The sequence below is a fragment of the Sitophilus oryzae genome, unplaced genomic scaffold, assembly GCF_002938485.1.
Source record: "Sitophilus oryzae breed Bouriz unplaced genomic scaffold, Soryzae_2.0 scaffold_1084_pilon_pilon, whole genome shotgun sequence".
In the NCBI taxonomy this organism is placed as follows: domain Eukaryota; kingdom Metazoa; phylum Arthropoda; class Insecta; order Coleoptera; family Curculionidae; genus Sitophilus; species Sitophilus oryzae.
In genome coordinates, this window is record NW_022145709.1 from 626,071 (window position 1) to 633,741 (window position 7,671).

The following is a 7,671-nucleotide window of genomic DNA, read 5'->3' on the forward strand; positions in this document are numbered from 1 at the left end:
CAGATCTCAGTATATGCCTTAGTTTGCCGAATGCCACCCACGACAAACGTATTCTTCGTAAATAGAAAAAACAATAAATATAGAAATAAATCAGCGTGTTGTTTTAAAAATTATTACATATTGTAACGTTTTTAGTTCGTTACATGTCTTTTGTATATGATATATGATGTCTGGTATATTGTCACCGGATTCCGTATCGTCCAGGCCTGATAATTTATTTGGTACGCTTGGCGTAGTTTTTACGATCTCTAGTCAACAACCCTGTTTTCGCTTCACTGCTCTGTGGAGGGCTGTCAAGATCGTTTCAAGGCGCCTCTCTGCGCTTTAACCTCACTTTTGGTCAACCCGGCTTTTAGAAATGGTAATTTAAATCTTGCTGCTTAATTTGAATCGGCTGCTATTTCGAAGCTACAGGTAAAGATGAGATATTATCTTTTTTAGATTCGATATTATTATTGAGTATTTTTAGGGTAGAGTTTTGGATTGACCCACCGTAACTCGTATTTGTATTTTGCTGACACGCTGGTGTTCTTTTGCTTTTGTCCTCCAGAATGTTAAATGGAAGAAAGGACAATTGCCTTTGTTTATTATAGAGCCCTCGGAAGTATTTCGAGGTAGGCTATTGTGTTTATTACACTGGTAGGTTTTAAACACGAGTTTCGTATTTTTAGGGTCCTATGGTTGGATGCCCTATGTACGGGTAGTTTTCCTATGGACGGATGTTCCATGTAGGGGCGTAGTTCCCATGTATGGATAGTTTATCCTATGTATAGATTCCCACAGTATGGATGTAGCGTAAGCCCCATGCTGCTTCATTCCTATCTTTAAGGACAGTCGATAGTTACGGCTGTATTGGTTCATGGTGTTTAAATCCTGGCCCCTTTATAGTATTGGCCAACAGTAGAGCCAAGAGAAAGTGCAGAGATGCGAGCCCACCTCACGCTGTTACTGTGTGAAGCAAGATTACCTAAAGAAAAAACAGCTAAGTGTAGATTTAAGTTCTGGTTTTACGTTTAACATTTAAAACATTTTCAGTCTTAACATAATAACGTACATCTTAAATAATATCGTACAGACTATGTTTAGTGGTTAGATCGTTAAGAACTTATTTATGCCGATTTAGTATTTAAATATGATTTAGATCTTAGGTTTCAGTACATTACGTTTTGTAATAGTATTCCTTCCTGTATATATCTATTCCGTGATTTTAAAGATGAATTACCAGACATTGATTCTAGAATCTACGACTTGCAACATCTCAGATTTAACATCGTATAAAAGATAACAAATTAAATAAAGTAATGCTACCTTTTTTATATTTTCTATAGCTCTATCTATATTGTATTTTCCATAGTCTTTCATTGAATGTATTTGATTTTATTTTTAACATAACTTTGTTCGACATAATTAGAACCACTATAATGATTAGAATTTTACAATGTTATTTACCATCCATGAATAAATATAGTCATTAGTTTTAAGTAATATACAACTGTTTTCTTTCTCTGTTCATACCTGGCGCCCAATATCTATAGTTTTGATTTATTATTGTTAATTAGATTTTCTCCAGTGAAATACCGTATCCACGACTGCTCTACCGCTGAAAAGCTGCCGTTCACAGTGGTAGTGGTTTAAAAAACGCTATAATATTCTTGTAGGAAATTGAACGATCTTCAAAAAACGTCTGATATGATTTTTCATTAATATTTCAAAAAATTCTGGTAAAATTTGAGTTCCTAATATTAATATTAGAGGTGTCTCATCGTGATTTTCTATTTCCTATTTAAATAACACGGGAAACATTTTTTTGGAATTTTATTGCTTTCTAACAAATCAGCGTGTTGTAAAAATTTATACATAAATATTCTTGTATAAAATTGAACGATCTTCAAAAAAGTCTGATATGATTTTTCGTTTTATTTTATGTTTTAATCGACTCGTTTGAAAGTTATTGAAGGTGTAGCGGATTTAGTTAATAAAAATACGTTTTTTTTTGAGAAATATTCCAGTGATAACCCATATGCACGTCCCTGGTGAATTTATAGACACTTTTTTAGCATTAAAATATGTACACACTTATAGTAATTTTTACCCTAAAAATTTCATTCGAATCACTAAAAGTACTTGGTAGAAAATTATAATAAATCGAAAGATTATTAAGAATAACACCCTACGAAAGCTACGAAATAGAGCAGAATCGGATCTATGTTGATATAAAAAATAAAACTAATTTTTACCTGAGGAATCTCCCCACAAGAGATGGCACATGCTTTTTGAAACACCCTGTATACTTTGCTACCCCTAGGCGACAAAATTGAATAGATTAACAATTATAATTGAAATATTTCACAATAATTTTAATATTTGACAAGAGTAAATAAATATGAAACAAACAACAAAACACCAATTGAATATTCCATTTTCGTAGTTTATTTAATTAAATTTGTATTCGGGACGATATTTTTGACTTTTTATTAAATTTTATTCATTCGACATCGGAACCAATTATTTCTGAATAAATTTAAATCGTTTAATACTTTATTTTGCTAGAGAGATATTGGTTAAATATGTGACCCAAATATGTTAAACCCCTTAAATAAAATAATCAAGCTAGGTCAATAGTAGTGTTGCCCAAGACACGAATTCTTGTCTTGAAAATCAATTTCTTGTCTTGTCTTGAAATTCAAGACAAAAAATTTTCAAAGTCTTGTCTTGCAGATTTCTTGAATGGCAAAGTCTTGTCTTGTCTTGCAAGACTCTTGGAATTTCTTGTCTTGAAAAATTTTACAATCTAACAAAAAGATAATAATATTTCTATATTTTATTTCATAGAAAGCGTCGTATACAAAATGTAATACGGAAAAATAAACAACAACGATGCTTAGCAAAAAAAAATCTAAACGGACCGCAAACGAACTACGTCAACTCGCCCGTTTGACGCAACAGGAGCGAATAAGAGCTGAATAAGAATAAGTAAGGTTAAGTTCGATTTATGGGTTTTGGATTATTATTTCGTACCTAACCTTGTGTGTTCATTTTTTAGTTCTAGTTGTTAATTCTTGTTAGTTTGTTATATTCTATTTTGGTTACCCGTTTGTTACTTTTATTTTTTATGGTATTTATTTTATTTTTTTATTATGGAAGATTGGTTGGAAAAGTTTGGACACAGGGTATCCGGAAAGGTTATGCTAGAGTGTACTATTTGCTCTATTTGATACTACTTTTTGTTCGCGGAGCAATTTCGTGCATGAAAAGTAGTACCGTATAGCGCAAATAGCGTGCTCCACGAACCCACCATTAGCTTCAACTATCGTTAGTTTTTTATAATACCATTATACCAATATAATTTTGTGTATTATACCAATTACCAATATACGGTTTGTTGCCTCGACTTTATTTTATTTCATTCTCAACTCTAAAACACTGTCTATGATAGAAAAAAAAATGAACACTGGTTTGGTTTGGTTTGGTTTGGTTTGGCCAATATTAATGCCGGGTTTATACAACATTTGCATAAGTCGTAATCATAATCACAGTCTTAATCATCGTCATAATCACAACGCAATTTTAATGTGCGTTTACAGAACATTTTCATAATCATAATTTTTATATCAGTGAAGTTGGGTAACATAATTAAAGGCTAAGTTCAAGCTTGAAATTCAAGACAAGAATTTTTGAAAGTTTTGGTTTTTAAGAGTCTTGGTCTTGCAAGACTTTTTCAAAACACTTATGCAACACTAGTCAATAGTACCCGTAGTCGCTCTATAACCAAACTTAAGTGACGTCAATCGAAATTAACCATTGGATAACTCTAGTAAAGTAATTGTACTACTAGCGTTGATTGAAGAAATAAGAAGAAGCGCAACCTTATGGGCGATTTCATGTCACAAAACCTGTCCGAGATGAAGATGACGATACCGTCTCCAGTAGTCCACATGTCCGAGATTTATTTTAGCTCTGCAACGCTGCGCAGCGGATAAAGAATACAGTACCTACCGTAATTCTTCTTTTAGTCGACAGAGTGGGTGGCTGCCGGAGACAATGTTGCCAGAACTACGAATTAATCCGTAGATTAACGGATTTTGGATTTTGGGATTAATAATACGGATTTTCTATCATTAAACAATTTAATATAATATTATATGATTAAACAAAGAACGGCGTCAGAATTGGCTGGGAAATGAAGGTCATTGTTATTTCATATGTTAAATATTATGCAAAATGTCAATATTCGTCAATTCCAAGCCAACTAAACTACTTTTTTCCATCATACGAAATATTGTTGAAAAATTATATTTTATTATTATATAAATTTTTTTATTTTTGTTGTTCATTCTATGTTTAACACGAATAAATTTACAATAAATAAACGCGGATTTTTCATCCAAAAATATTTTCGTCAAACGTATTACCGATATTACACATTTTAATATGGCAATACTGTCGCTTTCAGTTCCACACCGTCTTCGATATGCCTTCGCTAGCCGTATTAAAGAAAATGAGTATTTTATGCGTTGGCCGCAGAACGAGTAAGAGGCTCCACCGTACAGCATTTGGGACGTAAGTGGAAGTCAAATCCAGCCTGGTACGAATTTTCGCAATAGGTTGCGTATCTTCCCAATTACTTCAGTCAACGATACTAGTCTAGATCTAATTATATATTATATTAATATTATTATATTTACAAATTTTTCAACTATATTACATTGTGTTTATAAATAAATTCTGTTGATTAAGAACTACAACAAGAATACTTACCATTATTCTATATATTTAATTCATAGATCTCGTATCTGAAACAAAAAAAATAAAAATAATATAAAATGAAGATTTTTAAGTCAGCTGAAAAGTACAGCACTAAAAATAAACTTTTATCAATCCTATATTAATTATAATTTCAATAACATCAACGCCTTAGCAGATGTGCAAAATTAATTTCATTACGATTTAGTCATAATCTGTAATTTAGTGGTGATAAATGAAAGTCTAAAGGACTAGAAAATATACAAATAAATAAAGAAGCATATTATGTGATTTTATTCTCTCACTATTCTACCATCTACCAAACTTATTCAAACAAATTTAGAGATTTCGGACGTAAACCATAACAAAATATCTTGGGTGAGTCTTAAATAAGTGCAAATATTTTTAGGGGTAGTATATTTCGACCCCGGAAACACGATTATGGTTTTTTTTCGCGATTTTTTTGGGGAAAATCTTGGATTTTTTGAAAATGTTTTAAGTTTTTAGTTTAAAAATATAATTTGTTGATAATAAGGCAACATAGGTAATAGATTAAACTTACAAGAAAGAAAATCCAGAAAAGAATCAGTGGTTCTCAAAATTTTAGCAAAAATTCTTTTTTTTGCAAATTTTCAAAGTAAAATATCTGGGTTATTTTAGATTTATTTGTAAAACGGTAAAGAGAAGTTATTTAAGACTCACCCTGTAACGATAACGTAAGCTCAAGATTTTTTTCAAAATTATTGTTTTCAGGTTAATTCATACACAATACACATAGCTTGAATGAAGTGGTATTGGAATAACTAGACGTTAAACTATAAATAGTTAGTAGTTTTAGAAAATTCAAATAAATTTATGCACATATCGCACTGTTACAAAAATGGCAGTTGATGGCAGCAGATCGAAAAAAATATGAAAAATTTTCTAGATTTAAGTCAAAACAATCTTCGGATTGTTACGGGGTTTCTAACAGGACACTGTCCCCTCAACAAATCACTGAGTACGCCGAGACGACAACCGTTCGTGCCATAGACTTTGGTACGGCTGATGTCGAAGATGGAGAGCTGGCCTGGCCTCTGTGGAGCCGTCTCAGATACTGGCTTTTGTCAAAGGGGAACATAAGTAGATCTGGAAGGTCGCGGTGATTAACCCCCCTCCTAAACATTCTACATTCTATATGGCAGCAAACAGGATAACTTTTCCGGAAACCTATTTTTTTTTCAGTTTAACGGTTGATTCTCACTATACCTTCCATATCAGCTCCCATCTGTCTCCCTTCCGTTCACATAAAATATTATATCATGTAAATGAATAGGACAATGCACACTATCCGTTCCGTTTCCCTTCTGTTCCATATCCTTTCCTTCCATACATTTTTTTGGCGGACGGACTGAAACGTATCGCAAACAGCGTTGTCACGTTCTTACATTTGTACAAGGTCTGTTAAAATTTTCCTGATATTTATTTATTCTTTTACCGCTTAGTAAAATCTATTACCTTTTTCAAAAGAAACCAATTCAATAATAATACAATAAAACTTTCGTAATGACATAAATTGTACAATAAAAAGTATGGAACTGATACGAAACGGAAGCTTACGTATAGCGTCAATACAATAAAAATGCGGAACGAATATGGAACGGAAACGGAAGGTATAGTGAGAATCAACCTTAATTGATACACATAGCTTGAAGTAAGTGGTAGTGGAAAACTATACGTTTGACTATAAATATTGGATTTTAGAAATTTCAAAGGGGTTTTATGATGTCCAACGGGTACCTCTACACGGGCAACAGGATGGAATTCTGGACTGTTCTGTGCACTACGGTCTGGATCGGTCTTCTTGCTCTTGGAACTATTCGGGGACTTCTTGGGCACGTGGAATCGGAATATCGGTCGGAAAAAGGCTATTTTCATCCCATTATGGAAACTGGTCGGTGGTCCATGTAAATCCCACAAAATACAACCACGTCTCTGACCAAATGTGTTCCGGAAGACTTAATCCTTCACTAGGAAGACAAAAGTGATGATCAAAGATATAGAGAGATGGACAAAAAGCCTACTGCTGGTCGGCATCAGTGACAATAATGTGTATAATATCGCGGTGTATATCGGGTTGCATAATCGTAAAATTTAAATAAAATAATATTTAACAATAAAATTATAGGAAACATGATGCAAAAATAATAGCTATTTGTGATATTTTATGAGCTAGCACACAGAGGTCGTTGCGAGGAAATTTGACTGTTACAGGGGTAGTATATTTCGACCCCGGAAACACGATTATGGTTTTTTTTTCGCGATTTTTTTGGGGAAAATCTTGGATTTTTCGAAAATGTTTTAAGTTTGACTATAAATATTGGATTTTAGAAATTTCAAATAAATATATGCACAATATCGCAATCTTACAAAAATGGCAGCAGACAGGATAACATTTTTCGAAACTTATTGATCGAGAACTGTCAAAATAAATAGATAAGAAAACGAAATACACAGCTACATATATCTCTAAAAATTGTTATAGGGATGACCTAAATATATTCATATATCATTGATAATTAGATTAAATGTAATAAACCTAAAGACAAATGGACATTAAGAGAATGAGGATATAGGGGACGAAAACGACCGAATTCAGCAAAAAACTAAGTAATTCAAAGTAACGTTTAGCAAGAAGTATTATATCAACAAAATTACAGTCTATCTATAGATTCCTACTCATATAAAAGAAAGAAAATTTCTAATAAAAATGCTTTCGATGCGATGAGATGAAGTTTCTTAGACCTTCAGTAACCGCAACATAATAATATTATGTATTGCCATAATATTATTATGGCAATTAAATAAATAGAGGTATTAGATATTTTATTTTATTATCTCTAAATTAATGCCCCAATTACAAACTTTTTTCCATCGATACACAATTTG